We start from the raw sequence: 25,332 nt of genomic DNA on the forward strand, positions 1-25,332 counted from the left end.
CTAGCCATCTTGGGATATGTAGTGCGCAATGGGATAATAGGCCCCGACCCCGAACGCATGCGCCCCCTCATGGAATTCCCCCTCCCCCACTGCTCCAAAGCCCTGAAACGCTGCCTGGGGTTCTTTTCATATTACGCCCAGTGGGTCCCCCATTACGCAGACAAGGCCTGCCCCCTAATACAGACCACTACCTTCCCCCTGTCGACAGAGGCTCGCCAGGCCTTCAGCCGCTTCAAAGCGGATATCGCAAAGGCCACGATGCGCGCCATCGACGAGTCCCTCCCCTTCCAAGTCGAGAGCGACGCCTCCGACGTAGCTCTGGCGGCCACCCTTAACCAAGCGGGCAGACCCGTGGCCTTTTTCTCCCGAACCCTCCACGCCTCAGAAATCCGCCACTCCTCAGTGGAAAAGGAAGCCCAAGCCATAGTGGAAGCTGTGCGACATTGGAGGCATTACCTGGCCGGCAGGAGATTCACTCTCCTCACTGACCAACGGTCGGTAGCTTTCATGTTCGATAATGCACAGCGGGGCAAAATTAAAAATGACAAGATCTTAAGGTGGAGGATCGAGCTCTCCACCTTCAACTACGAGATCTTGTACCGTCCCGGAAAGCTGAACGAGCCGTCCAATGCCCCATCCCGCGGCACATGTGCCAACGCACAAATAGACCGTCTCCAAACCCTCCACGAGGACCTCTGCCACCCGGGGGTCACTCGGTTCTACCATTTTATAAAGTCCCGCAACCTCCCCTACTCCGTGGAGGAGGTCCGTACAGTCACCAGGAACTGCCACATCTGCGCAGAGTGCAAACCGCACTTTTTCAGGCCGGATAGAGCGCACCTGATCAAGGCTTCCCGTCCCTTTGAACGCCTCAGTCTGGATTTCAAAGGGCCCCTCCCCTCCACCGACCGCAACACATACTTCCTGAACGTGGTGGACGAGTACTCTCGTTTCCCTTTCGCCATCCCCTGCCCCGACATGACAGCGGCCACAGTTATTAAAGCCCTTAGCACCATATTCACACTGTTCGGTTGCCCCGCATATATCCATAGCGACAGGGGGTCCTCCTTCATGAGTGACGAGCTGCGCCAGTTCCTGCTCAGCAAGGGTATAGCCTCGAGCAGGACGACCAGCTACAACCCCCGGGGGAACGGGCAAGTAGAGAGGGAGAACGGCACGGTCTGGAAGACCTTCCTACTGGCGCTACAGTCCATGGATCTCCCAGTTTCACGGTGGCAGGAGGTCCTCCCGGACGCTCTCCACTCCATCCGGTCGCTGCTGTGTACCACCACTAATCAAACGCCTCATGAGCGCCTCCTTGTCTTCCCCAGGAAGTCCTCCTCCGGAACGTCGCTGCCGACCTGGTTGGCGACCCCAGGACCCATCTTGCTCCGGAAACATGTGCGGGCGCACAAGTTGGACCCGTTGGTCGAGAGGGTTCACCTACTCCACGCGAACCCGCAGTACGCCTACGTGGCGTACCCCGACGGCCGACAGGACACGGTCTCCCTGCGAGACCTGGCGCCCGCCGGCAACACGCACACCCCCCCGACACCGATCACCCCCTCCCTACCACCGGCGCACCCCGCGACCGCCCCCTTCCCGGGAGGATCGGTCCTCCTCCCATGTCCGACCAGGAGTGAAGCAGAAGCAGACGCCGTAAAGCTCCCGGAGACGACAACGCTGGAACAAGCACCTGCACCACCACCGGGGCTGAGGCGATCGACAAGGAAGACCAGACCGCCCGCTCGACTCGTGGCATCGGTGTAACACAAGACTGTTGTGGGACTATAACGAGAAGGTTCTGTTCCTCTTACGAATATTGTAAATAGCTCACAAACCCTGTACATAGCCCAGTGTAGGGCAAAGTGTAGGGCACTGTAATGACATGCAAAAAGTTTTTTTCCTCCCAGGACCAGCCTTGTAAACCCCTACCACCATGCGAAGCACCACCCCGCCGGGTTCATTTTTAACAAGGGGTGAATGTGGTAGTATGCATTAGGGGTCATGTGGGACTGTGAAGCCGTGATGCCATTGGCTGACAGATCCCGGGTCCTGGTTGGCTGTTGATCTCTAGCTCCGCCCTGAAGGCGGAGTATAAGAACCAGGAGTTCTCCCCGCAGCTCCAGTCTGTTGCTGAACTGCGGGGAACAAGTCACGCTTAATAAAGCCTCATCGACTTCATCTCTATTCATCTCTCGTAAGTCATTGTGCGCTACACTGTGTTAGTATTTTTTTTTAACAAACAATTTTATTGAGGTATCTTTTGGCATTGTAAACAGTTACAGATTACAGAAATATGCAAACACCTACGAAAAGCCAACACTTCAACCAAACCATAATGCACACACCCATTCCTTTCCCATAGACACTACCCACCTATTTATCCCTCCTACTCTACTCTAATCTCTCCCCCCCCCCCCACCCCCCCGCTGACTTCTCCCGCGAAGAAGTCGATGAATGGTTGCCACCTTCGGGAGAACCCCAATACAGATCCCCTCAAGGCGAACTTGATTTTTTCCATACCCAGAAAACTTGACATGTCCGAAAGCCATAGTTCGGTCTTCGGGGGTTTTGAATCCCTCCATGCCAGCAGTATTCGCCGCCAGGCTATTAGGGAAGCAAAGGCCAGAACATCTGCCTCTTTCTCCCCCTGGACTCCTAAAACCCCAAACATTGCCACCCCTGGACTCATCACCACCCTTGTTTTCAGCACCCGGGACATGACATCCGCAAATCCCTCCCAGTACCCCCTAAGCTTAGAACATGCACAAAACATGTGAACGTGGTTCGCTGGTCCTCCTGCGCATCTAGCGCACTTGTTCTCTACCCCAAAGAATTTGCTCATCCGAGCTACCGTCATGTGGGCCCGGTGAACAACCTTAAATTGAATCAGGCCGAGCCTGGCACATGTTGCGGTTGAGTTTACCCTACTCAAGGCTTCCTCCCACAGCCCATCCTCCATCTCCCCGCCAAGCTCCTCCTCCCATTTGTGTTTCAGTTCCTCCGTCTTGGAGGACTCCATGGGACTCTTCCCCCTTCATGAGCACCTTGTAGAGATCCGAGACTTTACCCTCTCCTCCTTCTCCTCTAGAGACTATTCTGTCCTGGATCCCGATTGGCAGGAGGAGTGGGAAGGATGGGACCTGTCTGTGTACAAAGTCCCGCATTTGTAAGTACCTAAAGTCATTTCCCCTTACCAGTCCAAATTTCTCCTCCAAACCCCTCAAACTCGCAAAGCTCCCCTCCAGGAACATATCGCCCACCCTCCCCACCCCCGCCAGCCGCCATGTTCAAAACCCTCCATCCATATTCCCGGGGGCAAATTGATGGTTATCACATATTGGAGCCCAGACAGATGCACCCACCCCCCCTACATGCCTCCTCCACTGGCCCCATATCCGCAGGTGGAGTACCTGGCCGGCGACAGCGGTAGGGGAGCCGTGACCAGGGCTGCCAAACTGGTGCCCCTGCACAAAGCCACCTCCACTCGCTCCCAGATAGACCCCGTACCCACCATCCACTTCCTTAAGATGGCTACGTTAGCCGCCCAGTAGTAGTTGATCAGACTCGGCAATGTCAGTCCCCCCTCGCTGCAGCTCCTTTCAAGCATCGCCTTCTTCACCCGCAGGGATTTTCCCGCCCAGACAAAGCTCATGATGATTTTGTCAGTCCTTTTGAAGAAGGACTGTGGGATAAAGATAGGGAGGCACTGGAAGAGGAACAGAAATCTAGGGAGGATTGTCATCTTTACAGTCTGCACCCTCCCCGCCAGTGACAGCGGGAGTGCATCCCATGTCCGAAACTCCCTCTTCATTTGTTCCACCACTCTAGTCAAATTTAACTTGTGCAACCTGCCCCAGTCTTGTGCCACCTGTATCCCCAAGTACCGGAAACGTTCCTCCACCAGCCTAAATGGCAGCTCCTTCAGTCTATTCTCCTGGCCCCTTGCCTGCACCACAAACATCTCACTCTTGGCCATATTTAATTTGTACCCTGAAAACCGGCCAAACTTCCTCAATGTTTCCAGTATATTTTCCATCCTGGCCAGTGGGTCCGACATGTACAGGAGCAGGTCATCCGCATAGAGAGAGACCCTATGTTCCCGCCCCCCCCTAGTCATTCCCTTTCACCCCTTTGCAGCTCTCCGGCCCCGGGGCTTTCCCCGACTCCATGGCTTTTAGGCCCCCCAATACCTCCTCCGCTCTAATCAGGGCCCCCAGCCCGTCCACTAGTCCCCTGCCTACTTTTGGGAAGGTTAGTCCATCCAGGAACCTTTTAATCTCCTCCGGCTCTTCCGGGGGTTCTGAAGTGTACAGCTTACTATAGAAGTCCCGAAATACCTTATTCAGTCCTGCCGGGTCCTCCACTCTGCTCCCCTCCCCATCAACCATTCGACTTATTTCCCTGGCCGCCTCCCTCTTCCTGAGTTGCTGCGCTAGCAATCTGCTGGCCTTCTCCCCATGCTCATACACCACTCCCCTCGCCTTCCTAAGTTGTTCCACGGCCCTACTCGTGGATAGCACCCCCAGTTCCGCCTGCAATCTCCGTCTCTCCCTGAGTAGGTCCTCCCCCGGGGATCCCGCATGCTCCTCGTCTATCCGGTGTGTTTCCTTAACCAATCTGTCCATTTCTGCTCTGTCTGCCCTGACCCTGTGAGCCCGAATTGAGATCAGCTCCCCCCTCACTACTGCCTTCAGCGCCTCCCACAGGGTCGCTGCTGAAACCTCCCCCGTATCGTTCACCTGCAAGTAATTTTGCATACACTTCCGAAGTCTCTCACATATCCCTTCCTCCGACAACAATCCTACGTCTAACCTCCATTGCGGGCGTTGGTAATTCGCCCCCCCCCCGACCTGCAGGTCCACCCAGCGGGGGGCATGGTCCGAGATAGTGATTGCCGAGTATTCCGTATTCTTTACCTCCCCTACACAGTCCCTGCTCAAGATAAAAACTTCAATCCCAGAATATACTTTATGAACATGCGAATAAAACGTGTAGCCACTTCCTGTCGGCTGTCTGGCGGTCCACAGCCCCCATTTGCTCCATGAACCCTTTCAGCTCCCTTGTCATTGCTGGGAGCCTACCCGTTCTGGGACATGACCGGTCCAGCCCCGGGTCAAGGACCGTATTAACGTCCACCCCCCATTATCAACTTACGTGAGCCTAGGTCCGGGATCTTCCCCAGCACTCTTTTGATAAAGTCAACGTCGTCCCAGTTCGGCGCATATATGTTCACCAGCACCACTCTTCTCTCCTCCAGCTTGCTCCTTACCATTCTTGGCTCGCCTCTTGGCTGCCCCAACCCCTGACCTCCTTTCCATTACCTACTTCAGATCCCCCCCCCCACGTCAGCAAAATAACTCCCCCCACCCCCCACCCCCACCCCCCTCCCCGCCTAGCAACATCCCCCGATAACCTCACCACTGCCATCCACTGGCTGTATTCTTCCCCCCCCCCCCCCCCCCCCACCTGACTCCCTTGACTAGCCAATCTGTTAGCCCGGTGACTCATCGCTCCGGCGTCCCCTTGTCTCACTCCCATTGTTTCCTCTACCTCATCTCCCCCCTCCCCAGCACACCATCCCCCACTCCGACCCACTGGAGCAGTCACACTAAGATGGGAAAGATCAAACAAGATGTCAACATCAAACAGCACCGCGAGGCTGCTCCAGGTACAATACAGTTCCAGTTGTGTACACAGAAAAGTGTTAACCCACGTCCCTTTGTGAGCACTAAAAAAAAATAATGCTGTGTTAGTATTTTAGCTGTTGTCTTGGCCGTATTCGTTCTCGATGGAAAAGCTTCCACCCATTTTGTGAAGGTGTCGATGACCACCAGCACATACTTATAACGATTTCTGCAGGGGGGTAGGGGTCCTGTGTAGTCTATCTGCAAATTCGTCCATGGATCATTAACGGGGCGGGTGTGACTAAGCTGAGCCTTTCTTGCATATCTGTCCGGATTGTTCTGAGCACAGATCAAGCAATTTTCAATGTAGTGAGTAACATCGGCTTTTAAATCAGGCCACCAGCAGAGCGGCCTGAGGTGGGCTAGGGTGGGTTCAATGCCTTGGTGTCCATGATTGTCATGGAACTGACAAATAATCTGGTTCCTGTCCTGGCTGGGAACTACATAAATGCCTTCTTTTAAAATCACACTGTCGTGTGTGGTGATTGCGTTTTTAAACTTGTCATACGGGGCTGGCAAGGTTCCTTTTAAAACTTCCCTGAGTTTTTCATCGTCCTTCTGGGCCTTTGCTATATCCTGAATATTGATCTGTGAGACCTGAACCACATGTACTGGGGTGCTCTCGGTGGGGGTTCCAAAAGTAACCATGTCTGGAACCTGCCTTCGCTAGGACGTCCGCTTTAACATTACCAGGGAGGGAAGAACGGTGATGACTGCAAACCTTAATTAAGCCATATTTCCTATTTTTGGCTGTCCCTAGGATATGCCGGAGTAATGGGGCTGAGGGTAGGGGCTTTCCGTCTGCGGAAACAAATCCTCTAGTTTCCCACAGGGGTAGGAATTCCGTCAAACTATTACAGACATACAAGCTGTCCGAATAGATGTCTGCTGGGGTCGGGAACGAGTCGGGGTGGTCTCCAATATAAGCGATTGCTGCCAGTTCTGCTGCCTGCGAGACTAAGTGTCCTGGCAACTTTAATGAAATCTCATCTAGGGCACGTCCCTGCGTGTCCTCTACATAAATGCCACAACCAGTAATTCTCTTTCCGTTCAAAATTGTGGAGGAGCCGTCCACATAGATTATCAGGGGTGCGCACGTGTCTGGGATCTGTAATGGGATCTATGCTGAGGGCGCTTTTTAAAGCATCCACGGCATCCGTGTGCTGTGGAAGCCATTCCCAAGGTGCCTTTTTCTTGAGAAGGTCGGATAGGGGCGCTGCTTTTGTGGCGAAACCGTCGCTATGGTTTCGGAAGTAGCCAACCAGTCCTAAAAATGACTGGAGGGCTGAGACATTGTGGGGAAGGAGCAATTTGATGATCGAGTCAATTCTCTGTTGCTTGATTCTCTGTTGCTCGTGTTTACCATGTGGGATTACTGTATTCAAGTAAATCACTTTTTCCTGCAAAATCTGGGCCTTCTTGGGGTTGACTTTACATCTAATTTCTTTCATCAGTACTAGGAGTTCGGTGAGAAGCGAAATGTGCTCTCCCTTTGTGTCTGTCTGTAGTAGCAAGTCACCTACATACTGGACCAGACAATCGGGGCGGGAAAATTTTGCTAGTCCATTTGCCAGCTGTCGGTGGAAAATGGAGGGGGAGTTGTGGAAGCCTTGTGGAAGGCACATCCACGTATATTGTTGTCCCTGGAATGTAAAGGCGAATTTGTACTGGCACGCGTTATCCATTGGAATGGACCAAAAGCCATTGCCAATGTCCAAAACCGAAAAACATTTTGACTGGAGTCCCTGTTTGAGCATGGTCTCGGGACTCGTGGCTACGGTGGGGTTGCTACTGGGGTTACTTTGTTCAGTTCCCGGTAATCAATGGTCAGTCGCCATGATCCATCGGGTTTCCTGACGGGCCAAATTGGTGCGTTGTTTGTGGAGGCTACTGACCTGAGTACGCCTTGATCCAGCAAACTCTCTATTACTTTGGAGATTTCTCCCTCTGCCTCTTGGGGAAAACCATACGGCTTTTGGGGTCTGGGGTTGGGACCTGCAATGTTTACCAAGCCAGCTATTTTGCCACAGTCATGCTTGTGCTGTGCAAATGCTTCTTTGTGTTGCTGCAGGACTTCCCTAACCTGTTTGCCCTGACTAATGGCTCGAGGGTCGAACCAGAAGTCACCTACTGAGCTAATCCTGTTTTCATAGTCTCCAACTGTGAGCGTGGCAGGGGTTCATGCTGCCTTTGCCATTCTCCAAACACATTTATTAACTGGATCAAAAGAGAGGTTGCGGGAACTCATAAAATCGATTCCTAGGATGTGTTCAGCTGTCTGGGGTAGATCGACCAAAACTACGGGGTGTTTCGTTGTAACGTTCCCTATTTGTATCGCTACAGAGGCTGTGATGTGTCCTTGTTGAAAATGACATGTAAAGCCACTGAGTGTGATGGTGTCTGTTGTGGGCCATGTGTCTCGCTGGAACATCGTGGAGGAATTGAGTGTGGTGCGGGACCCTCCTGTGTCCCAAAGAAATTCTACGGGGTGTCCCCGGACTTTACCTGCTACGACCGGTCTACCGGACTTGTCCCAAAGGGTGTCGCAGACCCAAGTTGGGGAGCCCGAACACCGTCAGTCGGTGCCGTTCATGTCTATGGGCTCTGAACGGGAGCTAACGCTATGGATTGGCTTTGCCCTATTCTTATTTAGGGTGCCTGTCTGTTGGTTTCTCTGCTGCTTTTGGGGTGCGTTGCACTCTCGTGCAAAGTGTCCTAATTGTCCACAGTTGTAGCATTCCTGGGGTTTTAGCTGTCGTGGGCTGTTCCTGCCCTCGTTTACCCATGCGGGGTTCTGGTACACTTTAACTAGATTCATATCTGCCTGCTCTTCATCTGGTTTTATAAATGTGGTTTTGCCTTGGACTGATTGCTCCCAAGTGCGGGACAATCTCTTCAAAACGCATTTCTCGTTGTGGGCCTCGTCTGAGGGGTCGTAATTTGCGCAAGCTCTCTGTCCTGCGTCTGCCGCGTGAGAGACTAGGATTCAAGTCCATTTGGCCATGTTATCTGGGGACAAATGGGTGCGGGCTAACTCTCTGAAAACTGCTGTGAAATGTATCCACAAGCGTCCAGCAAAAGCTGTGCGGTGCTCTGTCTTTTGCCTACACTTATTTAGGCCTTCTACCTGGTCTCCTCTGTTAAAGCCGATCGCATCTAGGATCACTGTGTGCATATCTTGGAGTGTGCCTCCTCCTACATTCTGTGGGTCGGGAAGGGCTGCCATGACTGAAGGGTCGAGGCTTAAAACTGTGAGCGTCACTTGCTCCTTTTCGTCCTGGCTGTACATGGTAGCCTGCTGTTTAACTCTGGTGAAAAACTGGTGAGGGTCTGATGTGGGAAGGAACGGTGTAATTTTTCCACACGCGTCCCGTAATTGGGTCACGGTTAACAGGGTTGTATACAGGAAATCTGCGTTTCCTTCTGCTGCGGCCCTGCGGTGTGTGGTTACAGGGTTCATGGGAGTGTGTTCTGCCTGTTCAGTTGAGGGTTGGGGTGCTTTTCTTTTTTTGGGTTTTTCTTGCGTACATGTCCCATGTACGTATCTGTGGGCAGTCTCATTTAACTCCTGTCAATCGGGGCTGTTTTCCTGGTCTAATTGGGGTCCAAACGTTCTTTGAAACCCATTCTGGACAGAAAGCAGAGATTGAAATTCTGCAATTTGCTTCCGGCACTTTGCGTGATCTACTGAGCTCTGCCTTTGTTCTGTCATGGAAGTGTGAAGCGCTGGTAGGGCTGCTTTCAAATCATTGCACTGTTTCTGCAATTTCTCTACCTGTTGCTCGGTTTCTCGTCTTACCAAGACCGCACGTTGCGTGTCCTGGTAGGCCTTATCGTACTGGGTCTGAAAACTACTCAAATGGGCGAGACAAGACTGGTGTGCCCCCTTGGCATCATCCACCTCTCTGTACCTCGCTGCTAACTGCTCTTTTAAATCTTTATTCTCTTTCTCAAACTCGCTCACATCTCCCTCACTACTTCTGTCTCTCTCCTCTATCTCTCTACGGAGTGTCCTAACAACCTCCTCTGTGCCTCGCAATTGTGCCAAGCAGGACACGATTGCCATCGGCTTGCGACCTTTCCCTAAGCTCTTGTGGGTCTCTGACAGGTTCTCACACCAAATATGTCCTATACTCCCGGACCTGTTTCATCATTCGCGCAGAATTCGCTCCAAAGGGGCCATCGTTTCCCTTTGAGGTACTTTCTGATTTCCTCTTCCCAAACGGGACACTGTCCTACTCTACTGGTCACTGCGACCTTGAATTCCTGGTGGCTCATAAGGCGTTCCATTGCCTTCATTGCCATTTTCTCTATCTTGGTTCTCTACTGAATTTGGAACAGGGGTGATAAAGTGGTGATGTAACCATGGGTGCGGCTTACGCTAATTTCCGACCTACAAAACTCCCGACAGTTTTACGCAACAAATTCTCTCAGGTTTACCTTATATCCCTATTAGTACGCATGCATTAACACACTTCCGAATCTCGGAGGTATGATCAGTATTGTTCTTACACTTATGGTTTTTCTGTTTCCAATTGGATTCCAATTCAAATTTGGGTTCTCTCGGAGTGGTTAGGCCACTTCTAAGTTGGGTCCCGTCAGATGTCGCCAGTAAATGTTGCTAATTGTGTTTCTCTTAATTTGGCTCTGAAGGTGGCGGCCAATATGGTCGCCTTCATTAGTTCTAAATACGTTTTGCACTAGAGTTGCCAGGTATCTTTCGATACCACCACAAGGTTCAAAACCAAACACTGATCAAAGACTCGATACACCAGTTAGTAAGTTCAAACTCAATGCTCATTTATTTACAAACACAGTCAAATATACTTATGCATAAAACGCTACCAACTGAACTATCACTACCTATACTTAGCTTCGGGCACCCACTCAGTCAGAGGAACAATGGTCGTTGTTCGGTTCTGAGGCTGCTGGGTTCGAATTGGTATGGAATAACAGCTAGGAGCGTCTGTCTCATAGCGTGCGTTGACCTTGGACTTACTTGTTCTGATGTTGCTGTTGGGCAGGTCTCTTCTTGGTGAGAGCCGGAGCCACAAGAGAGCGATTCTCTCTTGGTGGATTCTTCTTATACCCAAAAGGGGCTTTGCACGCTTTTGGGCGGGCCTTGAACTTGGCCCCAATTAATTGGGCCATTTCCCAATCGTTCCTATCGATTTCCTCCAATAGAGGAGTGGGTGCCCTGATTGCTGGGCGTGTCCTAGATGGCCGTTGGCCTGCTTTGTTCTGGTCTCCTCTGGCGCCGTGGTGTCTGTCTTGGTATTGTTTCCTTAAATGTTACCTTTTTGTCCCAGGGGATGGCTCATTAGTATGGTAATTGTTTTGCAGTATCGGTCTTGTCTGGGAGCTACGGCTCCAATCAACAGACAAACCCTGCACCTGCTTGCTTTCTCAGTATTGTCCATTTCCCCTGCAATTTTTGCAAAGTGTCCATTTTGGATTCGGGAAGTGGCCATCCCAGATGGCTGCAGCAGTTCAGAGAATGTTTATTGGATTGATACCTGGAATGAGTGGGTTGTCCTAAGAGGAAAAGTTTGATAGGTTAGGCTTGTATTCACTGGAGTTTTGAAGAGCAAGTGGCGACTTGATCGACCCCTTTAGGATCCTGAGCGGTCTTGACAGGGTAAATTCAACATATCGACAGCGGGCAACACGGTAGCATTGTGGTTAGCACAATTGCTTCACAGCTCCAGGGTCCCAGGTTCGATTCCCGGCTTGAGTCACTGTCTGTGCGGAGTCTGCACGTTCTCCCCGTGCGTGCGTGGGTTTCCTCCGGGTGCTCCGGTTTCCTCCCACAGTCCAAAGATGTGCAGGTTAGGTGGATTGACCATGCTAAATTGCCCTTAGTGTCCAAAATTGCCCTTCGTGTTGGGTAGGGTTACTGGGTTATGGGGATAGGGTGGAAGTGTGGATTTGGGTAGGGTGCTCTTTCCAAGAGTCGGTGCAGACTCGATGGGCCGAATGGCCTCCTTCTGCACTGTAAATTCTAAGAAATCTATGAAATGACAGGTTCCTGGTTCTAAATAATGAAGATTGATACCAAGTCGGGCACTTACAAGGTCACTGAATCGCATCTGAAGAGTGGGGTACACTCACTCATTGAGCCGAGAGAACAGATTCAAAAACGTTTTGCGATTCAATTGTTATGCAAAGCAAACCTATATACATTCTCAAAAGATGGTGACAATCTGATAACTGATGTGTTTAAACTGTCTTTATTTTCTTATAATTAACACATTATGAGCCTCAGAGGGGAATAGAATCAATAAATCTTTATTTATTGGCTTTTGTGCTCTCATTGTTGTCTTGCTTATGTTCTGTTGCCTGCCATTTCTAAACAGTGTCCAGACATTTAATAAACTTTTGACTTATGGCTAAAGTCCTGTAATCTCTCCTTTTATACCAATAGCATCAGATTAATTTAAATTGTTCATTTCAACTGTCCATTTCAATTGTTCTATTAAAATGCAGTCTGAGCACATATGTAAGAAGTCTTGTTAAAGTCCAACAGGTTTGTTTCAAATCACTAGCTTTCGGAGCACTGCTCCTTCCTCAGGTCTGCAGACTGTTGGACTTTAACCTGGTGTAGTAAGACTTCTTACTGTGCTCACCCCAGTCCAACACCGGCATCTCCACATCATGAGCACATATGGATGTTGCTGCACTGCCTCAGCTTGCCAAAATTGTGATCTTTCTGATATACAATTCCTGTCCAACAGCAATAATGGTCTAGCAAATGACACCCATACACATACCGACTGCTGAAACTTTAACAACTCCATATTGTGTATCTTTAAAAATAAGCAGCATCAATTCTCCACATTTCTTAAGCCAATTCACCACATGGGGCGAGTGGTAAACTGAATCACGCCCAAGGGGTTTGTCTTATGAAGAGAGATTGAGCAGTTTGTGCCTATTCTCTCTACAATTTAGAAAAATGAGAGGAGATCTAGTTGATGTAGTCTGTGTAGAGGTATTATGGTACCTGGTAATGCTGGAACACCATTGGTAGATATTGTGTGTTTCCTATTGGTCAAGCTGTATGGTAGGTCCGCCCTGCAAGGCGGGGTATAAGAGCCCGTGCCGCCCCAGCAGCCTTCATTCTGTACCTGAGCTTCTGGGGGAAACATCCAGCTTATTAAAGCCTTCAGTTGGACTACAACCTCGCTTTAGTGGTCATTGGTCGTGCATCAATTTAATAAGCTAGATTTAAAAGGATGGAGCTCCGAATCAAGCCGGAGTGTCTGCAACTCAGCCCCCACGCGGCGAACTCAGTGGCAATCTTCAAGCACTGGCTGGCGTGTTTTAGCGGATATCTCGGAACGGCCGAAAACACACCCACGTGAGAACAGAAAATGCAAGACCTGCACTCGAGGCTAGTCGAGCCCGGAAATTTACGCCCTCATCGAGGACGCGGAAGACTTCGATGCAGCAATAGAGCTGCTAAGAGGACATTATATTCGCCTGGTAAACCAGGTCTACGCCCGACATCTGCTAGCACCGAGGCAACAAATCCCTGGGGAATCGCTGGAAGAATTCTACCGTGCACTCCTGGTGTTGGGAGAAACTGCAGCTGCCCGCAAGTTTCGGCGAGCGACCACACAGAACCCATGATCCGGGACGCTTTCCTGGCAGGTATGCTGTCCTCCCAAATCGGCCAGCGATTGCTGGAAAAAGACATCCTAGGCTTCAAGGAGGCACGGGCCCCTGCAGGTTCCCTGGATGTGGCCTCCAGAAACGCCCGCGCTTATGTTCCCGACTGCGCGGCAGCCCCCTGGCAGCGTGGAACCCCTCCGCAGCCGACTCCGAGACATCCCCCATCCCCCCACAAGCTTGTGCTGCAAGGTAGCCTGCCATCCCCGGGAGCCCCACTGCTACATTTGTGGGCAGGCCAAGCACCCCCAGCAGCGCTGCCCGGCCCGCGCCTCCACCTGCAAGGGATGCGGTAAAAAGGTCCACTTCGTGGTGGTATGCCAGGCCCGTGCGGTCACTGCAGTCTCCGGCGGCGAATGCGGACCGCCACCACAAACCTCTCCACGGCCCCCGTGCGGCCAGCGGTCGCCGCCATCTTCCTCCTCCGGGGCCACGTGCAGCCCCCGGGCGCCACCATCTTGTCACGCGGACGCCATGTTCGATGGATGGGCGCCACCATTTTGTGCACCCCCAGCCATGTGCGACCAATGGGAGCCGCCATCTTGGATGGACTCCCAGAACCCCAGCTCGGCTGACCGCACACCGCCCGAAGAGAACACTCAACTGCTGCGACTAGCCTCGGTGACCCTGGACCAGTCCCGGCCTCAAACACTCTCAACTGCTACAACAACTGTACTAATCAACGGGCATGAGACATCCTGCTTAATCAACTCTGGGAGCATGGAGAGCTTCATACACCCCGACACGGTAAGGCGCTGTTCTCTCCTCGTCCATCCCGTTAATCAAAAACTCTCCCTGGCCTCTGGTTCCCACTCAGTAGAGATAAAGGGTTTTTGTGTCGCAAACCTCACCAGGGAAGGGAGTTTAAAAATTACCGGCTCTACGTCCTTCCCCACCTCTGCGCGGCCACACTCCTAGGTTTAGACTTCCATTGTAACCTCCAAAGTCTAACTTTCAAATTCGGCGGCCCTATACCCCCCCTCACTGTCTGCGGCCTCGCGACCCTCAAGGTCGATCCGCCTTCCAAGTTTGCGAACCTCACCCCGGATTGCAGACCCGTCACCACCAGGAGCAGAAGATACAGTGCCCAGGATCGGATCTTTATTAGGTCAGAGGTCCAAAGGCTACTAAGGGAAGGAGTCATTGAAGCTAGCAACAGTCCCTGGAGAGCGCAAGTAGTGGTGGTAAAGACCCGGGAGAAGCATAGGATGGTCATCGACTACAGTCAGACCATCAACAGGTTTACGCAGCTGGACGCATATCCTCTCCCCCGCATATCCGACCTGGTAAACAGGATTGCGCATTACAAGGTCTTCTCCACGGTGGATCTTAAGTCCGTCTACCACCATCTCCCCATCCGCACTCGTGACCACAAATACACTGCCTTCGAGGCAGATGGGCGGCTCTATCACTTCTTAAGGTTCCCTTCGGTGCCACCAACGGGGTCTCGGTCTTCCAGCGCCCGATGGACCGAATGGTTGACCTGTACAGTTTACGGGCTACATTCCCGATTCTCGATAATGTCACCATCTGCGGCCACGACCAGCAGGACCACGACACCAACCTCCGAAAATTCCTCCAGATCCTTAACCTTACATACAACAAGGATAAATGCGTGTTTAGCACCGACCGCCTAGCCATCCTCGGCTACGTAGTGCGAAATGGAGTTATAGGCCCCGACCCTGAACGCATGCGCCCCCTTATGGAGTTCCCCTCCCTCACTGCTCCAAGGCCCTGAAGCGCTGCCTAGGGTTTTTCTCTTACTGTGCCCAGTGGGTCTCCAACTATGCGGACAAGGCCCGTCCCCGATCAAATCCACAGCTTTTCCCCTGTCGATAGTGTTGCTAACTTTTGCCTTAGTTTAGTTGCACTGTTCTATCACCTTTGCTCTTGAGTCTCCAGGTATCTTTCTGATACCGCCACGTGGTTCAAGTCCGAGTAATGATCAATAATCTAATACACCGCTCAGTAAGAATTAAATCAAAGCACATTTATTATATACAGTAATCAATACGCATGCATAAATTCTACGTCTAAGCTAATTCCTACAACTAACAGGCCAATACTTAACTTGGAAATGGCCCACCAGGTCAGGGAAACGAATGGTCTTTCGTTCGGGTTCTGAGCCTGCGGGATTTGAAGCTGGTACAGATTGATAGCTAGGAGCGCCTATCTCAATGCGAGCGTTGAAGTAAGACTTACGGGATGTTTCGCGATGGCTGGACCGGTCACTGTCAAGGGTCGGTCTGCGTTGCTGAGTGACCCGGTCAGAAGAAGAAGCAGAAGGGTGCAGGAGGATGCAGAAGGGTGCAGAAGGGCGATTTGAACTTGGACTCTATTCTTATAGGCCCCAGGAGCTTCCTGCCTTTCGGGGCGGACCCGGTACCTGGTTCCAAGTGGTTGGACTTTGTCCCAATCACTTGGTTCGATTTTCTCCAATGCTGGAGCGATTCCTTGATCGATGGGCGGTCTTGAGGTGATCGTTTACCTCCCTTTGTGTAGGCTTCTGCTGGCGCCGACGAGTCTGGGTTGGCTTTGTGTGTCTAAAATGTTGCACATTGTTCCCGGGGATTGCTCATTAGAATGCAGATGGCTGGTGTTTTGTTGTGCTGATGGTTACTGGTATCGATCTTGTCTGGCCTTCCCAGAGGTGAATACACAGTCTACCTGTAGCTGCTTTTTTAGTCCTGTTGGCAGATTTTCCCATCAGCCTTTGCCGTTCGCCATTTTTAATCGGGAGTTAGCCATTCTAAATCGGGAGTTAGCCATTCTAAATCGGGAGTTAGCCATTTTAACTGGCTACATTAGAGGCCCGCCAGGCCTTCAGCCGCATCAAAGAAGACATTGCAAAGGCCACGATGCATGCCACCGACGGGTCCCTCCCCTTCCAGGCCGAGAGCGATGCGTCTGACGTAGCTCTGGCGGCCACCCTCAACCAAGCGGGCAGACCCGTGGCCTTCTTCTCACGTACCTTCCATGCTTCCGAAATCCACCACTCCTCAGTCGAAAAGGAGGCCCAGGCCATAGTAGAAGCTGTGCGACATTGGAGGCATTACCTGGCCGACAGGCGATTCACTCTCCTCACTGACCAACGGTCGATTGCTTTCATGTTCGATAATGCACAGCGGGGCAAGATAAAAAATGATAAGATCTTGCAGTGGAGGATCGAACTCTCCACCTACAACTACGAGATCTTTTACCATCCCGGGAAGCTAAACGAGCCTCCTGATGCCCTGTCCCGCGGCACATGTGCCAACACACAAGTGGACCGCCTCCGAGCCCTCCATGAGGACCTCTGCCACCCAGTGGTCACTCGCTTTTTCCACTTTATCCATACAGCCGAGGATGGCTAAGCGGTTCGTGCTGAACACTCACTTCTCCTTGTTATACGTGAGGTTGAGGAGAGTGGCGGTGTGGAGAAATTTGGCAAGGTTGGCGTCATGGTCCTGCTGATCGTGGCCGCAGATAGTGACATTGTCCAGGTACGGGAAAGTGGCCCGCAGCCCGTACCGGTCAACCATTTGGTCCATCCCCCATTGGAAGACTGAGACCCCGTTGGTGACGCCGAAGGGAACCCTAAGAAAGTAGTAAAGGCGGCCGTCTGCCTCGAACGCAGTGTACGCTTGCGGATGGGTAGGTAGATTTCAGGTCTAGAAGACCCGGTACTGTGCAATCATAAATAACCATATCATACCATGATGCACAGGGGGGGTGGGCCGCGCGGTCGGGGGCATAGGTCTGAATATTGCGTGATGCGACCGTCAGTGAAAGCGCTAGTTTTTGGTCACCGCGAGGTCGAGCGTGGCCCCCTCAAAGAGGTGCTGGCGGATGTAGTCAGACCCTATGCCCGTAACAAATACGTCTCTCATTAGCAAATTTGAGTGTCTGATGCGTGATCAATTACACTCAAGATGAAGTGATTTCATAACTGAAGGCTATAATCTACTAGATCTTGTTCCCCAGCAGCTTCGGTACAGAAAGTGAAGGCTGCTGGGACGGCACCATCTCTTATACTCCGCCTTCAGGGCGGAGCTACGTAAAACTAACTTGATAGAGTTTTTCGAGGAGGTCACTAAGATGATTGATGCAGGTAGGGCAGTGGATGTTGTCTATATGGACTTCAGTAAGGCCTTTGACAAGGTCCCTCATGGTAGACTAGTACAAAAGGTGAAGTCACACGGGATCAGGGGTGAGCTGGCAAGGTGGATACAGAACTGGCTAGGCCATAGAAGGCAGAGAGTAGCAATGGAGGGATGCTTTTCTAATTGGAGGGCTGTGACCAGTGGTGTTCCACAGGGATCAGTGCTGGGACCTTTGCTCTTTGTAGTATATATAAATGATTTGGAGGAAAATGTAACTGGTCTGATTAGTAAGTTTGCAGACGACACAAAGGTTGGTGGAATTGCGGATAGCGATGAGGACTGTCGGAGGATACAGCAGGATTTAGATTGTTTGGAGACTTGGGCGGAGAGATGGCAGATGGAGTTTAATCCGGACAAATGTGAGGTAATGCATTTTGGAAGGTCTAATGCAGGTAGGGAATATACAGTGAATGGTAGAACCCTCAAGAGTATTGAAAGTCAAAGAGATCTAGGAGTACAGGTCCACAGGTCATTGATAGGGGCAACACAGGTGGAGAAGGTAGTCAAGAAGGCATACGCCATGCTTGCCTTCATTGGCCGGGGCATTGAGTATAAGAATTGGCAAGTCATGTTGCAGCTGTATAGAACCTTAGTTAGGCCACACTTGGAGTATAGTGTTCAATTCTGGTCGCCACACTACCAGAAGGATGTGGAGGCTTTAGAGAGGGTGCAGAAGAGATTTACCAGAATGTTGCCTGGTATGGAGGGCATTAGGTATGAGGAGCGGTTGAATAAACTCGGTTTGTTCTCACTGGAACGAAGGAGGTTGAGGGGAGACCTGATAGAGGTATACAAAATTATGAGGGGCATAGACAGAGTGGATAGTCAGAGACTTTTCCCCAGGGTAGATGGGTCAATTACTAGGGGGCATAGGTTTAAGGTGAGAGGGGCGAGGTTTAGAGTAGATGTACGAGGCAAGTTTTTTACACAGAGGGTAGAGGGTGCCTGGAACTCGCTACCGGAGGAGGTGGTGGAAGCAGGGACGATAGTGACATTTAAGGGGCATCTTGACAAATACATGAATAGGATGGGAATAGAGGGATATGGACCCAGGAAGTGTAGAAGATTGTAGTTTAGTCGGGCAGCATGGTCGGCACGGGCTTGGTGGGCCGAAGGGCCTGTTCCTGTGCTGTACATTTCTTTGTTCTTTGTTCTTTGTAATACAGCCAAGGGTAGACTCCTGGGTCTAACCAATGGTCATCAGCCTCTTAGGTACCACCACATGTTCCGTGGCCGAAAACGGCCTGACAGTCACAGTCTCTAACTAGGCAGGGCGCGCCAGAAATCTTTCACCGACTCACCGCGAAGTTGACGCCGCATGGAGAGGAGGTGCCTGGCGTAGAGTGTGTTAGTCCGCTGAGCATAGTTTTCCTTTAGTAACACCATGGCCTCTGCGTAGGTCAGCGTGCCCTGGACAAGTGGAAAGACGTTGGAGCTCAGCCACGTGTAAAGGATCTGGAGCTTCTGTGCTTCTGGAATTTCGTCTGGCACAGAGCCGATGTACGCTTCAAAACAGGCTAGCCAATGTTCAGAGTCCTTTTTGGCGTTGTCTGCTTGCGGATGCAGCTGCAGGCGATCCGGCTTGATGCGGAGGTCCATCTTCTGAAAAACTCAGTGTAATAAATTGATGCATGATCAGTTACACAAAGACAAGAGTCGGATGTAATCGAGGCTTTATTACACTGAGATGTGTGGCCTCCTACAGCAGCTGATGAAATGACTGCTGAACTGGGAGCACACATATTTATACTCCGCCTACTGGGCGGAACCAGCAGGCAGGGATCTACCCCCGTACCTGTAATACAGGAGCCTTACCGTAAAGCACCTATATGAACATCCGATATATACAATATATACATCAGTGGCGACTACCACAGTTCTTATTTCCAATGTTACTGATAAAACAAGAGGAACATGTGAAGAAAGCAAGCAGGGCTGTTTTTTAAAACAAAATTGAGAAGATATTGGCAGCTGAGAAGATTGACAGGCAGCTAAGAAATGCAATTGATCTGGATCCATGTGAGTTCATGCGTTTTGTGATAGAAAAAAATATAAGGATTGCATTAGAATCACCACAGAAACTAATTACTTTTAAAAAAAGAAATGAATTCCCACAACTCAAACAGAAAGAAAACCAATCGACAAGATTTCAGCTTTTAAACCTTTTACTGTAATAAAATTAACATTTTAAAAATTAATTTGTGGGATGTGGGCATTGTTGGGTAGGCCAAACATTGTTACCCATCCCGAATTGCCCTTGAGAAGGTGGTGGTGAGCTGCTTTCTTGAACTGCTGCAGTCCCTATGGTGTAGTTACACCCACAGTGCTATTAGGGAGGGAGTTCAGGAATTTGACCTAGCAACGGTGAAGGAATGGCGATATATTTCCAAGTCAGGATGGTGAGTGACTTGGAGGGGAACTTCCAGGTGACTGTGTACCCATGTGCCATCTAGATGGTAATGGTTGTGGCTTTGGAAGGTACTGTTTAAGGAGCCTTGGTGAGTTCTTGCAGTGCATCCTGTAGATGGTACAAACAGCTGCCACTATTTGTCAATGGTGGAGGAATTAAATGTTTGCGGATAGGGTGACAATCAAACAGGCTGATTTTTCCTTGCTGATGTTGAGTTTCTTTTGTATTGTTGGAGCTGCACTCATCCAGGCAAGTGGAGAGTATTCCATCAACTCCTGACTTATGCCTTGTAAGTGGACAGGCTTTGGAGAGTCAGGAGATAAGTTACTAGCCACAGGATTTCTAGTCTGTGAACCTACTCATGTAGCCACAGTATTATATGGCTAGTCCAGTTCAGTTTGTGATCAATGGTAACCCCCAGGATGTTGATAATAGGGGATTCGGTGATGGTAATTCCATTTAATGTCAAGGGTTGATGTTTAGATACTCTCTTGGAGGAGATGGTCATTGCCTGGCACTTAAGTGACACAAATGTTACTTGTCACTTGTCAGCAGAAGCCTGGCTATTGTCCAGGTCTTATTGCATTTGGACATGGACTGCTTCAGGATCTAGGGTTCGCAAATGGTGACATCACTAGGGGGGGATGGAAAAATCAGGAAACACGATCACTCCGGAGAGAAAGGCGTTACGGAGTTTAAGCCTGCATTGGCGATCCAGGGGACCACTACGCAGGCTCAAAGTCGCCCCAAGTATTTCTGCACTCATGTTCTTTCGGATTTTGTCCTTATGACTGTAATACAAACACAGCTACTTGTAAAAATGTCTCATCTGGTCCCCTTGATTGCAGGTTCCGTTCCACACATCTGTCTTTTCTTTGGATTCTGAGACCTGTTGTACTTTGATATTTAGTTAGGTGTCTGTTTACTTTTTGCTTATGCTCCATAGCAACCTCAATCACATGAACATTTCTCGGAAGTGTAAGGACAGATTGCCACAATTATCTCAGTTTCATTTTGGTCTTAAAGGGAAACTTCACAAAAAGAAAATACAGGCTTTCCCCAAAGCATAAAGGTCATCACAATTGAGACTATAAATGTAGTGGTGATGTACGAAAAGATATTGTTAAAGGATGAGGAGCTCAAACGCACAATTCCCTGAAAATGAGAGTGCACATGGCTTAAGATCAAAACAATTTGGTATTTAGAGGATAAGAATAAATAAGTAATGATTAATTTGTGCAGGACCTTTATTAGGCCACAGTTGGAGTACTGCTTAAGGTTTGGGCATCCCTATATAGAAAGAGCATTAAAGTTGTAGAGAAGGTTTAGCATAGGTTGATCTGGCTCATGGCAGGGAGGGAAAGTAGTGTTATGATAAGAAACATAATTTACCAGTGAAATTAAGCGGAGATTTAACAAAAATGTACCAAGGTACTTGCCAGGAGTGTGACCAGGCATAAATTTGATCCTGAGCCAAATAGAGATATTGAGAGGGATGGTTCAGTACTGAAGGTTTTGATTGGAGAATTGTAAATGTTGCTCCAATATCTTTAGAAAGGAAGGAAGAGGGGAATTAGCTAACTATGGACCCACCAGTCTAACATTGGTTGTATAGAAGTTACTGGAATCTATTGTCAGAAAATGTGATTGAGCACTTGGAGAAACATGAATTGATGAAACAAGTTACACCATAGAGTACCCAAGGTGGGTTCTGAGGTCAGGGAGAGCATAAAATTGAAAGGATGGGATTCCCCCTGTGAACCTGACCGCCCAAACCCAAACACAATTTCATGCTTGGATGGGAAACCCAACCTTTCACTTATTTCGGCCCTTAAGTGGCCACTTAAAGTCCGTTTCCTGCACAGCTTTACGTTTTAGGCTGGTGGGAGCAATGCGAGTATGGTAGGAAACAGAAAAATATGTTTTTTCCATTTGTCGACAATGTGGAGGGGGCGCCTTAATCTGAAGGCCTCTCCAGAGTTCAGGCAGCCTTCCCTCTGGGACCTTGGAGCTCCGGGCTCCCCTCCCCTCCTACCCCTGACACTGCAATCATCTCCCCCCTCCCCCCTCTCTCCCCCCTCTTCCTGACCCCTCAGGGCATCACCTACCCTCCAGACCCCTTGACCCTGGGGACCTCAGAGACTTACCTTCCCAACGGTCCTGGGACTTGGTTCCAGGCAGAGTGCTCCAGATCTGCTTCTGGTCACTGCAGCACTCTGCCTTGCTGGGTTGTGGAGCTGTCAGTCAATCTGACTGTCTGACAGCTCTCATAGGTGGGCCTCCTTCCAAGTGTGGATGGAAGTCCCGCCCACTGCCAATCAATGCTGAATTGAGCATTAAATGGCAGTGGGCTTCTGAGTGTTGGCAGTAGCACGTTATGCACTGACTCTCAGGATGGCGAACGCCAACCACCCGCCATCCTTAAAATTCTACCAACAGAGTTTTGAATGTTTGGTTATTTCTAACAAAGGGGTTGTTATTACAATGGATTGGTGGGTGTCTACTGATGTTGTCTATGTGAACGTTATAAAGTACCTTTTCAAAGGTTCCACACAAGTGGTTCTTAGCAAACAGTGCACTGTATTTCAGGTAACCGTGCAACATGGGGTAATAATCGGTTGGGAGGTAACAGATTGAGATTAGAGATAAAGGGAATATTCTCTGGTTGATTGACAAGATGTGACAATTGATACAAGAACAGAGGATGCAGGAAAAACTGAGCAGATCTGGCAGAATTTAGTAGGAGAGGAACAAAGTTAACATTTCAAGTCCTTTGAGTCTTCGCCAGAACTGATGGGAGGGAGAATGTGTTAGAGATGTAAGCGATTGCAACAAAAAGTCGCAACTTTAAGACAGATGGCCTGGTGTGGGGTTGGGTGGGGGTTTGCATTGAGGCAATATATGTATGGGGTATTTTTAAAATGACGGGTTTAAGATGGAGGAGAAAGATTGCAATCTAAAGTTGCCAAACTCAATGTTGAGTCTCGAGAGTTGCAACATGCCCAACCAGAAGATGAGATGCTGCTCCTCCAGCTTGTGTGGGCTTCACTGGAGCATTGCAGCAGGCCAAGGATGGACATGTGGGCATGAGAGCAAGGTGTTGAATTAAAATGGCAAGCATCAGGAATGTTGGGGTCATGCTTGCGAACTGAGCAAAGGTGTTCCACAAAACATCACCGGGTCTATGTTTAGTCTCCCCAGTGTAGAGGAGACTGCATTGGGAACATTGAATACAATAAATCAAATTGAAGGAAGTGCAAGTGAAACGTGACTGAACATGAAAGGGATTTGGAGCCTTGAACAGTGAGGAGCGAGGAGGTAAAGGAGCAGGCACTGTACCTTCTGCGATTGCAAGGGAATTACCCTCCCACAACAATGATAGTGTCCCATTTGTCCTCACTTTCAACCCCACTAGCCTCCGCATTCAGAGGATCATCCTCTGCAGTTTTCGCCAACTCCAGCATGATGCTACCACAAAACAGATCTCCTCTCAACCTCCTGTCAGCATTCCACGGAGATGTTCCCTCTGTGACATTCTGGTCTACTCCTCCATTATGCCCAACTCCCCATCCCCTTCCCAAAGCACCTCTCTTGCAATCTGGAGGAGCAGCATCTCATCTTTGGGTTGGGCATGCCGCAGCCCTCAGGACTCAGCATTTAGTTTGCTAACTTTAGATTGTGACTTTTCTCTTCCATCTTAAACACCTTTTTAAAAAAAAACCTACAGGTATTGCTTCAAAGCAATCCCCACCCCTCTCTCCTCCAACACAAAGTTGAGATTTTTTGTTGCAATCTCTTACAGCTCTAACATATTCTCCCTCCCTTTGGTTCTGATGAAGAGTCAAAGAACTTGAAGTAGTGGGCACGATTTCATGGCCACACTCGCCCAAAAACCTTCCTTTTCGGGATTCCAGACTTCTCCCACAGCTCCTACAAGCTTGCAAACTGCCCTTCTAAAATTAAGTCCTTCATTTCCATCACCATTCGCTCCTCCCATACCTGAAACATCGCATCCACCACCCTGGCTCAAACCCATGGTTTCCTTGAATCTGCAACAACTTCATCCCCGTCCCACCCTAAAGTGCTGCCAAAATTGCCTCCATATTTTCAGCATGGCCACCACCACCGGATACCCTGAGTATTTCCATGGGGCAAATGCCTCGTTCCTATGCAATGGAAAGTACCCTGAATTCATCTCATTTGTGCGTGCATATGCCCTCGGATCCTTGTACAACAATGCCACAAACCTAGGCCTAATCCCAAACCTCTGCAACACGGCAAACAAATAGCTCCATCAACACGTTCAAACGCTTTCTCCAGATCAAGCGCCACCACCTTCTCCAACTCCCTACCTTTTGTTGGAGAAAGCAACATATTCAACAGATGCCACACATTTGACAACAACTGTCTGCCCTTTAAAATCCCATCTGATCCTCCCAAATCACATTCGGGACGCACTCCTCCAACCTGAGCATCAGCACCTTCTCCAAAGTCTAGGCAACCACATTCAACAAAGATATTAGCTATACGACTCATACTCCACTGGGTCCTTGTCCTTTTTAATCTGCAATGAAATGGATGCCTGTCCTATTGTCTCTGGCAGTGCCCCCTTAGCCACCATGTCCACAAACATCTCCATCAACAGTGGCGCCAGTTTATCCTGAAACTGTTTTATAAAACACCACCGGGAAACTATCCGTCCCCGACATCTGTATTCTCCCGCCCCGCCCCGCCTGCCGTAAGAATGCCACGGGTGAGCTGTGTAGAATGGAGAACTCCATTGACCTCAGGCAAGATTCTCCGGTCGCCAGGCGGATGCAGTTGGAGAATCCCGCCCATCCACTGAGGATTTTTTAGTAGTATTTTTCTTACCACAGCTTCAGGGAAGACCAATGCTTGAAATGTCTTTGGTTCACTAAAGAATTTGTGACTAAAACCTGCCAACTGTTGTAGGCACAATTGCAGCCTTAAAGCATTGCTTGTGGGCATATAGTTCTGCATCATAATTCTTGCAGACTACTGCTCAAAATAATTTGCAGTATGCTACTGCATAAGGGAGGTTTTAAGGCTCTCTGCATACAGACACAGCTTAATCTCATTCTGTCTGGCAACAGTCAAGCAGGTGCATTAAGTCCAAGAGTTAGTGCAGATTACAGGGTTCTCCATAGTGCAGGATGCCATTGATTGCATGAATGCTGCTTTGTGTGCACCTCATCTGAACTCGTCCAGTTTCATGAACTGGAAAGAATTCCGCTCCCTGAATGTGCAGATGAATTGTTATCCTGGCAGCTGAATTTAAAATCAACATGCCAAGTCAAAAACTGGCTACTGGGCAACAAAAGTTTTTTAAAAATATATATTTTTATTAACATCTTTCAATTTATAAAATACAAAATAGATAAAATTTACATACCTCAGCCAT

The 25,332-nt window shown here is 49.7% G+C and overlaps 1 protein-coding gene across 1 annotated transcript in view; it reads left to right on the top strand.

Annotated features, from left to right (window-relative positions):
* cacna1c (calcium channel, voltage-dependent, L type, alpha 1C subunit) overlaps positions 1 to 25,332 on the top strand; it is a 1,623,635-nt gene that overhangs the window by 50,153 nt on the left and 1,548,150 nt on the right. The window lies entirely within an intron of this gene.

This window comes from Scyliorhinus torazame, chromosome 19 (assembly GCF_047496885.1).
Source record: "Scyliorhinus torazame isolate Kashiwa2021f chromosome 19, sScyTor2.1, whole genome shotgun sequence".
Classification (NCBI taxonomy): domain Eukaryota; kingdom Metazoa; phylum Chordata; class Chondrichthyes; order Carcharhiniformes; family Scyliorhinidae; genus Scyliorhinus; species Scyliorhinus torazame.